We start from the raw sequence: 11,057 nt of genomic DNA on the forward strand, positions 1-11,057 counted from the left end.
ACGCGAGTTGCGCCCAAACAGTTTGTTTGTTTACAGAATATTTTAGATTATTGTTATTTTAAGAGATTTTAAACGTCCCGGAAGAATATTTACACGAGCGGACAACATGTTGGAGGTCTTTACATTCCGCCCGCATGTATTTGAGCCGGTGCACGAGGATATTCAGTTTCCGGGAAGGGTAAGGAACAGTTATATTTCTCTGTGTGGTCCTTTCACTCATGTTGTCGTAGACTTAACAACAATTTCAGACTGTCGGTGGCAAAAACAAGTACTTTCAGTGAACAGAACATTATATTGACGCTGTAGCAGGTCGTCCCGTGGCTGTTGGGTTTCAGGTTTAATTGATGTTTTAATTAGCTGGTGACGTCCAGGTGTGTGAGACGGATGAGTCGTCGGAGTGACGTTTCATTACACAGTATTTCCATAGGCTTCACAACTTTAACTGAATGAATAGGAAGAATCAATGACTTATCATAAATTGCATCATATATTAATAATTGATGTACAGTGTAGTTATATATATATATATATATATATATATATATATATATATATATATATATATATATATATATATATATACTGGACAGGCTTTATACTGAGGCCCTCCATCTTTCACTGCTTTAGCCTGTTTGTCCATCAAATCAGTGCAATAGAAATAACATGTAGCCTTTTGTTTATCATTTTGACATTTAACATTTACCTAGTGTCTCCAAGATGGATTGAATAAAGTGATATTCTTCATACTAGCTGAACTAGTTGGTTCCCAGCTGACGGCATAGAAACAGTAAACCAAAGCATCTGTCGATTGTGTTTTCTAAATGTCTCTAATGGTGTTCTGTATAAATGAGATCACTTCTGTGACGCATGTTAATCACATCAAAGCATTGAACCACCATTAGTTTAGATCTGAATGTGTGCAATGACTAGATTAAGCAAAATGTTGTTTGTTTTTCATTGTAGGAGCTTCCACAGAGGACCGAGGCAGCTTCCCAGAGGAACACCAAAAGGTAACTCATGTCCACTTGATCCCCCACAGTGACATTATTGATTAGTCTGTGATTTATTTTCTCATATTTGGTCTATGTCATAAAATATAGAAAAATGTCCATCTCAGTTTCTGAAAGTCCGAATTGGCGTCTTGTTTGAATGTCTTGTTTTGTCAGTCCAGAACCCAAAGATATTCACTTTAGTATGATACACATCTGGAGATTACCTGCTTTTCTCAGTTTTACGAGGGTGAAAACAGCATTTTCTGATATAGCCGCTGGAGATAATATTGCTTAAAAATATTGAAAATTCCTCACATTTTCAGGGGCAGGATGGGGCAGCTTTGAGCGACCGGGGCTTTAGCAATTATTACTCCTCTTTATTTGTGCACGTTCGCCACCTGTTGTTCATTTGTGCCAGTGTAAGTTGGAAGTGTGTGTTTGCTTTACGTATTTCTGAGTTTTCTGGTGAAGCCCACTTCATGTTGTTTGTGATAACTGCAGTAATGTGAGACAAGCTTAGCTGGTGTTAGACTCAGTGTCTGAGAGGAAGAAAATAAAAAAACCTGTTCATGCAAATGCTTGAACGGTTTTGGTGCTAATACTCAAAGCTTAAATGTCTATTGCTGCCTTGAAAGGCTGTACTCAGCATTTGCTCATCAAGCAGCAGAATTATGAAGTTGGTAACTTTTAGACTTTGATACCTGACTTCTAACAAAGGAGAAATTGTTGCCTTTAGGGAAGCTTCCGTTGAATAAGTCTTAGAAATGTCAAGTGGTCACCGTGATGAAAACGCTGCAATGACTCTGTATGCTGTACATTGTCATTTATTGATGCACCCAAAGTGTCACTCTCTTCTATATCACTCCCAGTAGGATTCAAGCCACTAAAGTCATTGTGAATTGAATCTCAGACTGTTATTTGGACTTAATGGCATTTTAAAGACGCTTCTTGAAACTCTGGGAAAGGGTTTCGTGGGGCTTTAATTGACAGCTAAATTGATAACGGCAATTGTTAGTTGCAGTCCTTTTACATAAACCATTTACTTCATCATAACAGTTTTAGCTGTCACATATCAAAAAGCATTTTTAGGTTGTGGAAAAAGTTGTGTGAACGTCACTAGAATCACTGTAGAAGCAGAGACGGTAGTGGTTCAGCACAGCGTGTCATGTTATAATTACAACTTTAAATAACACAGAACACGTCCTCAAGTTAAGACAAAGATGGGAAATCAGTGTGCATCATGGGAGGTTAATTCACATTATGAACACACAGCGTGCAGAATGAGCATTCGTAAAGCTCTGAGCAGCGTTGAATATTGGCTGTAAATGACAGTTGCAAGCATACAGTGCCGAGACTAAAACAGTGCCGAGACATTTTATCATACATCATTTTAAGATGTATTATTTTCCTGGTTTTCCACTTGGGTTACTGCTGCAGTGTTGTGGAGCATCAGAGTTGCAGTGTTGTATCATCAAAGTATACTTTGCATGCACTGTGTGTCATGTTGTTTTAGTCATGAAGTAGAAATATAAGTTCATTCATTAAAATAGATAGTGAAAGGGTTTGCTCCTTCCACACTTGTGGTTAGATGATGGTTAGACTTTTTATGTCAACCATATGACCATAATTATAACCTTATTCATTAATACAACATCAAACATGAGTGTAACACTGCAATTTGTTAATAAACACAAATGATATAGGCTGTTATTAAAAGTCATAGTGTAAAATGTCTAAAAAGTCGTAGTATAGCATGTCATTAAAAAGTTAGTGTGTAAAAAAATTCGTAGTGTAGTATGTCATAGTACAGTATAGTTTGTTATGAACTCTACACGCCTCGAGAAGAACTACAGAACGATGATATGAAAATATGAATGATTGTCTGTAATGAGTGTTTCTTGCGTCTCTGTCTTCCAGAAGACGCATCTCTGTCTTCCAGAAGACGCGTCTCTGTCTTCCAGAAGACGCTGGACGAGCCCCTTGAGAAGCACAGAGAAGCCGATCAGATGCTGCTCAGCCTCCAAGACGAGTAGATGAAGCTGGACGAGCTCAGGGCAAGGAAACGCCGGTAAAACTACATAATGTTGTGATATTTTGATGATTGTTCCAGTATGTATGGTATGTCATGAAGAAGTGGTAAAAAAATCATACTATAGCATGTCGAAAAAAAGTCATAGTATTGATATACTATAATCATAGTATAGTATGTCATTAAAAAAAAGTCATGGTATAGTTTGTCAAAAAAAGTCATAGTATAGCTTAAAACGTGTGTGTAGTAGTAGTGTATGTAGTTTTGAGAAACACAAACAAAGTTTGTTGATTTCTTTATTTTCAAAGTTGAAATTCATCCAAACAAAAAGAAACATGAAGTTAAAACAGCATGGGTTTTCTGCTTTAAACAAATTAATAACTTTGGCAACTTCTGGCACAACACCTGTTTTCAAAGACAAGGTGAAGATGTGAACAAGTGGCTCATTATTGACTGTTTCACCTGTTTGACAAGAATCAGCCAACGATATTTTGAGATCATCAATCATATCACTTATTTGTTGAAGAGATAATAGGGACATTTGTTGGAATAAAATCCAGTGGATTCCCATGACAAGCCGGTATATTATTAGCTAATTCATGACCAATATTTACAAAGAATTCATTACATTTTTGAGCGATATCAAATTGTCAAGAGAAATGTCACCATCCAAAAGGACTGAAGGAAGCTCTTGGGCAGTCCTTTCTGTTTGCAGCACCTGATTTATTACTTTCCATGTGTTTTTTATATCTTTTGAGCACTTAATAAATGTTTCACTGTAATATTTCTTTTTTGTAAATCTAATGATATGGGTATAATTATTTCTACAGGATTTATAAGACCCATGAGTAAGAGGCGTGGGATTTGAAACATATATTTTCTGTCGATTTTTTTTTTTTTTGTAAATTATTTGGCTTTTTTACGGCATATTTTTTTCGACACTTTTACTTTTTACATTTACTTTTTTCAGAGTGATGGTTAGATGACATCTGCTCAATCATTGCAGTCTTTTTAAGACCAACACTCTTAGTTAAGGAAACAAAAGCTCTACCAAATAGCAGACATCCATCTCAGAACAAACGGCTCATAGAGATGTGAGATTGGTTAGAAACTGCAAAGTTGTCAGTTCGATCCTTACGAGCGTTGACATTTTAGTTCACTACTTAATATTTTCATTTTCATGGTATGATATACTCTGAATTTGTTACCTTTTTGATGGAGTATTATATTATTACTTTTTAAGAGTTTTTTAATTGCATTCTATACTGACTTTTTATGCGGTCCAGTGAATTTTGAAGTCCAATGCCCCATGTGGAGGAGTCAAAAGGTCTAAGAAACTATGAAAATGTCGAAGGTGAAACAGCTCAAAGAGATATGACGTGGATTGAAAGACCTGAGGTTGTGTGTTCAAACCCTACGGGGTTCAGTTAATTTTTGGTCCAAATCCCAAAATGAAAAGGTCAAATACGCAAAGAGAAGCCTCATATGTGTACTTGCATTGGTGGCGCAGGAGGTTTGTTCACGACACGAAAGGGCCCCGTGTCTGGTTCAAGACCTGCTCGGTACCGAGGCATGTGCAACCGTAAATAAAATAGGAATAGATACTAAAATACAAATAGATGCTAAAATAGTTGCGTAAACAGAATAAATAGCTGTGTAAATAACAATAAAAGCAAACAAAACACAGGTCATGAGCGTATGCATACGTACAACCAATATACTATGTAAACACATACTTAAACCATGGAATGACAGATAATTAAGGAAGTAAATAGAAAAGGTGATATGTCCCAAAAAAAGTATGACATTTTTTATTTTATAAATATATTTTTTAAATAAAATTGAAATTTTTTAAGGCATATTGTAAATTCTTTGGCTTTTTTAAAAAAGTATGACATTTTTTATTAGGAATAGATGCCAAAATATCAATAGATGCTAAAATAGGAATAGGTGCAAAAATAGCTGCGTGGATAAGGTAAATAACAATAACCCTAAAGGCAAACAAAAGAAAAGTCAAGAGCATATGCATGCGCACAACCAATGTACTATGTAACCATATACGTGAACCATATAATGTAAGACAATAAATATAAAAGGTAATATGTCCAAAACAATTGACATTTTTTATTTTATAAATATATTCTTTAAATAAAATTGAAATTTTTAAGGCATATTGTAAATTATTTGGCTTTTTTACGTTTTTTAAGTTAAGTAAGTTAAAGGCTAATCATCATTAGCCTTTAACTAATGATGATTAGTTCAAACTTAACTTCCATACTTTAAAATAAAGTTAAATTTTAGCCGGTCATCATCTACTTTCCCATAACCCCCTGGCTACATCTCTCCGAAACCACAGGTGGGGACAATGCCCCCACCACCACCTCCACGGTGGCGCAATAGAGAGTGGGATAGACGCGTGGGATAGTTGTGTTAATAAGGTAAATAACAATAACATCAATAACCCTAAAGGCAAAGTCACGCGTATGATTGCGTACAACCAATATACTATGTAAACACATACATAAACCATGGAATTAAAGATAGTTGATGAAAGACATCAACTATCGACTAAATGAATGACATTTGTTATTTTATAAATATATTTTTTATTTAAATTTATTTATTATATTATTATAATTTTATTTTAAAAAATATTTATAAAATAAAGTGTCATTCATTTACTTTTTGACATATTACTTCCTTAACTATCTTTCATTCCATGGTTTATGTATGTGTTTACATAGTATATTGGTATTTTACCTTATTCACACAACTATTTTAGCATCTATTTCTATTTTAGCATCTACTTCTATTTTAGCATCTATTTCTATTTTGGCATCTATTCCTATTTTAGCATCTATTTCTATTTTGGCATCTATTCCTATTTTAGCATCTATTCCTGTTTTATTTACGGTTGCACATGCCTCAGTACCGAGCAGGTCTTGAACCAGACACGGGGCCCTTTCGTGTCGTGAACAAACCTCCTGCGCCACCAATGCAAGTACACATATGAGGCTTCTCATATCTTTGCGTATTTGTCATTTTGGGATTTGGACCAAGAAAATAACTGCACCTCAGCGGGGAAGACAAATACGCCCGGAGAACAGGCATCTGTGTGTCTCTGCCGATAGTGTGGGGAGCTAGAGGAGTGGTTGGGAGACGGGTGGTTGTGGGTTCGATCCTGGTGCAGCGCGGTTGCTTTTGCAGTGTGTTTTGGGTGAAATCCCTCAGCATGAAAGACAATTCCGCCCAGAAAGTTGAAAGTGTGCTGTGGTCGTCGATAGTGTGGGGAGATAGAGGAGTGGTTGGTTAACAGGAGGTTGCTGGTTCGAAACTTATGCGGTGCGGTTTTTGCGTGAAATGTCTCAGCCGGGAAAGACAAATACGGCCAAAGAACATAGCACTTGGTTGGAGCTGATGGCTCTGCCAGATACAAGGGTGGCAAAAGAAGTTGTTGGCTCATGCACCAGGTCACTGGTTCACATCCCAAGCCAGACAATTGTCATTAAGACATTATGGAAGTCTTTTATTGTCTGAAAAAGTAAAGTAGCACAAGTAACTTAAGTAAGTAGCATAAGTAGCATAAGTAAGTAAAGTAAGTAGCATAAGTAACTTAAGTAGGTAGCATAAGTAACTTAAGTAGCTTAAGTAAGTAGCATAAGTAACTTAAGTAAGTAGCATAAGTAGCATAAGTAAGTAAAGTAAGTAGCATAAGTAACTTAAGTAGGTAGCATAAGTAACTTAAGTAGCTTAAGTAAGTAGCATAAGTAGCATAAGTAACTTAAGTAAGTAGCATAAGTAACTTAAGTAAGTAGCATAAGTAGTATAAGTAGCATAAGTAGTATAAGTAGCATAAGTAACTTAAGTAGGTAGCATAAGTAACTTAAGTAGCTTAAGTAAGTAGCATAAGTAACTTAAGTAAGTAGCATAAGTAGCATAAGTAAGTAAAGTAAGTAGCATAAGTAACTTAAGTAGGTAGCATAAGTAACTTAAGTAGCTTAAGTAAGTAGCATAAGTAACTTAAGTAAGTAGCATAAGTAACTTAAGTAAGTAGCATAAGTAGTATAAGTAGCATAAGTAGTATAAGTAACTTAAGTAGGTAGCATAAGTAACTTAAGTAGCTTAAGTAAGTAGCATAAGTAACTTAAGTAGGTAGCATAAGTAAGTAGCATAAGTAGGTAGCTTAAGTAACTTAAGCAAGTAAAGTTAGTTAAATTTTAGCCAGTCATCATCTACTTTCCCATAACCCCCTGGCTACATCTCTCCGAAACCACAGGTGGGGACTATGCCCCCACCACCACCTCCGCGGTGGCGCACTAGAGACTTAGATAGACGCGTGGGATTCGAACCCACTTAGTCCATGGCTGCAGGTTGCCTACGCTTGCTGACCCACGAACGCCACCACTACGCTACCGGTCTCTTTCGCATACTGCACTCTTTTCTTCGTGTATTTAACTCTGCGATTGCATGTCAAACCTCAAAACCTTTCGGTACTTATAAGGATCGAACTCCCAATCTCCGAGAGTCCAGCCCTTCCTCCATCGACCTGAGCTATTCCACGCCACACTCTTCAATTGTTTTTGGTCGTATTTGACTCTGCGATTGCATGTCAAACCTCAAAACCTTTCAGTACTTATAAGGATCGAACCCGCAATCTCCCAGACTCCAGCCCTTCCTCCATCGACCTGAGCTAATTGACGCCACACACATCATTTGTTTGTTGTTGTCGTATTTGACTCTGCAATTGCGCGTCAATCCTCAAAACCCATCTTCATTTATAAGGACCGAATATGCAACCTTCAGGGCTCTAGCCAGTCGGCCATTACCTTGAGCTAATTGACCCAACGCAGATGAAAGGTTTCTTGGTGTATTTGACTTCTTGTTTGGTTATCAGACCTTTAAAACACACAAAGCCACAACTTCTTGCCTCCTACTCCTAACCACTCTTCTAACACCGAACACATCTGCCCTGAGACTTGAGTTATGTCTCTAGACGTTTTTGACTTTGTGATTCCATGTCGGGCCTCAAAACAGTCTGAACGCGATAAGGATCGAACCTGAAAATTCCAGCCTTTCAACCAAGCGATCATCATACCGAGCTATCGACTCTGTCACACCCAGGATCAAAAGACCTGGGTATATGGGTTCAATCCTTGTGCGATACAGTGACATTTTAACGTGCAAAGCTCTGCCAAACAGTAGAGTATCCTTTCTGATCAAATAGCTGACAGAAGACCTGAGGTGCGTGTCTTTTGGTTTGATTAATATGAGGTGCAGTGCTTGTTGACGTCCAACACTCAAAATTAATAAGTCAAATCCACAAAGAGAACATGTCTCTATGTTTGTGCATTGGTGGCACGATAGGTTTGTTCCCAACACAAAGAAGTGCCTGTGTCGGTTTCATAAACAAAAGGCATGTGACTTCTTTCGACAGGCTATACTACGACTGTTTTTGACATAATATACTATGCCCGTTTTTTGACTTTTTTCGACATGCTATACTATGACTGTTTTTCACTTTTTTCAGCAGGTCCAAAACAAACAGCCTCATTCATGCACAATGTAAGTTCCCTTCTCCGTTTTTACTTTCACTTCCTCAGACTCTCTCGATGCCGGAAGAGGCCACAAGATGTCGCTATTGGACCAGCAGACAAGCTGAGAGGTGAAGTCCAGACTCTGAACCACGATCTAAAACAGAAGTTATCCTCCAGTTATTATTGGGTTTTGGTTTATTCATGTATCTTTACTGTTATAAATGACACAAATGTTTCTTCAGTTTACTCTGCCGACTTAAAGAGTCTGAGATCATATGAACTAAAACAGAGTCAGATAAGAGAAGATGGTAGAGGGTCCTCTACCCTCTATTGGAAGTTGGCCCCCATTGGCAGAATCTGGCTTCCTCTGGTTTTGTCCCCTGTTGAATTTAAAACGTTAAAGGATTTAAAACGTTAAAGGAGTTCGACATGAAACAATTCCTCTTCAGATTTCACAGTTAGAGCTCGTATTGGTAGCACACTTTGCTTTCATGCTTGCCATCATTTTAAGCCCGTTTCTCAAATTTCATGTATGCATGAAAGATGACTTTTCCATTATATTTAATTCATTCATAAATACCCATTAGCAAGTTGTGTTACACCCCAAAAGAGCACTTTGAATGCAGTAATTTCATCCATTCAGATCAACAACAACATAACTGCATGAATAATCAGAGCTAACACTCCAACATTTTTTTAAGCAAATACACATTCTGCCTCCACCTTTCATCAGGTATCAAATCAGATCCACACAGAGAGACAAACAGAATAAATACACATTCATTAACTCGCTTCTAGTCCCTCAAGGTTCACACACACACACACACACACACACACACACACACACACACACATACATATATATATATATACATATATACATATATACATATATATATACATATATACATATATACATATATACATATATATATATATATATATATACATATATACATATATATACACATATATATATACATATATACATATATATATACATATATACATATATATATGTATATATATGTATATACATAGAAAGAGAACATGTCTCTATGTTTATGCATTGGTGGCACGATAGGTTTGTTCCCAACACAAAGAAGTGCCTGTGTCGGTTTCATAAACAAAAGGCTTGTGACTTACTATACTATGAGGTGGATAAGTGGAGAGCAGGGCCTCCTATCAATCAGAGAGTTGGCGGTTCGATCCCTGGTTCCTGCTCTGCTTGTCTCATGTCAATGTGTCCTTGAGCAAGACACTTAACCCCAAAATTGCTCCCATAGCTGTGCCTACAGTGTATAGATAGATACTGAATTGTAAGTCGCTTTGGATAAAAGTGTCTGCTAAATGACTAATGTAAGTCTGTGTTTTCACTGTTTTCAACATGCTATAATATGACTGTTTTCGACATGCTACTATGACTGTTTTCGACATGCTATACTATGACTGTTTTCGACATGCTACTATGACTGTTTTCGACATGCTACTATGACTGTTTTCGACAGGCTATACTAGGACCGTTTTCGACATGCTACTATGACTGTTTTCGACATGCTACTATGACTGTTTTCAACAGGCTATACTAAGACCGTTTTCGACATGCTACTATGACGGTTTTCGACATGCTACTATGACTGTTTTCGACATGCTATGACTGTTTTCGACATGCTATACTAGGACCGTTTTCGACATGCTACTATGACCGTTTTCGACATGCTACTATGACCGTTTTCGACATGCTATACTATGACCATTTTCGACATGCTACTATGACCGTTTTCGACATGCTACTATGACTGTTTTCGACATGCTACTATGACTGTTTTTGACATGCTATACTGACTGTTTTCGACATGCTACTATGACTGTTTTCGACATGCTACTATGACCGTTTTCGACATGCTACTATGACTGTTTTCAACATGCTATACTATGACCATTTTCGACATGCTACTATGACTGTTTTCGACATGCTACTATGACTGTTTTCGACATGCTATACTGACTGTTTTCGACATGCTACTATGACTGTTTTCAACAGGCTATACTAGGACTGTTTTCGACATGCTACTATGACTGTTTTCAACAGGAGATACTAGGACCGTTTTCGACATGCTACTATGACTGTTTTCGACATGCTACTATGACTGTTTTCGACATGCATGCATGACATTTTATGACTGTTTTTGGGACTGATAATGCCTCCGTTATGATGGGGACTATAGCATGTCGAAAACAGTCAAAAAGGTCATAGTATAGCATGTCGAAAAAAATCATAAAACAATATTATTATTATTGGCAAATATCAGTGTTTTTTGGCATTTGCTCTTTAAGGTTCTGGACAGTGGTACCATCGAGGAGTTAGACTGTCCCTTCATCTTGCTGCAAAACCAAGAGGGTGCAACAGATGCAGCCAGATGTGATCTGCTGTCCTGGAAATCCAGAGTCAATTGTGACATTTCAGGTACATGTAAAAAATTGTGCTTTTCTTTCAATTGT

At 37.1% G+C, this 11,057-nt stretch overlaps 1 long non-coding RNA gene across 1 annotated transcript; it reads left to right on the forward strand.

Moving 5' to 3' along the window:
* Nucleotides 1–11,016, forward strand: LOC137878847 (uncharacterized). Its single transcript, XR_011103659.1, has 5 exons — nt 1–178; nt 964–1,010; nt 2,910–3,060; nt 8,622–8,683; nt 10,893–11,016. It is a non-coding gene; the product is annotated as an uncharacterized lncRNA (long non-coding RNA).
* The last annotated feature ends 41 nt before the right edge of the window (nt 11,017–11,057 follow it).

The sequence above is a fragment of the Cebidichthys violaceus genome, unplaced genomic scaffold (genome assembly GCF_023349555.1).
Source record: "Cebidichthys violaceus isolate CVI_PGR_0920_01 unplaced genomic scaffold, fCebVio1.0.p SCAF_24, whole genome shotgun sequence".
NCBI classification, from domain to species: Eukaryota; Metazoa; Chordata; class Actinopteri; order Perciformes; family Stichaeidae; genus Cebidichthys; species Cebidichthys violaceus.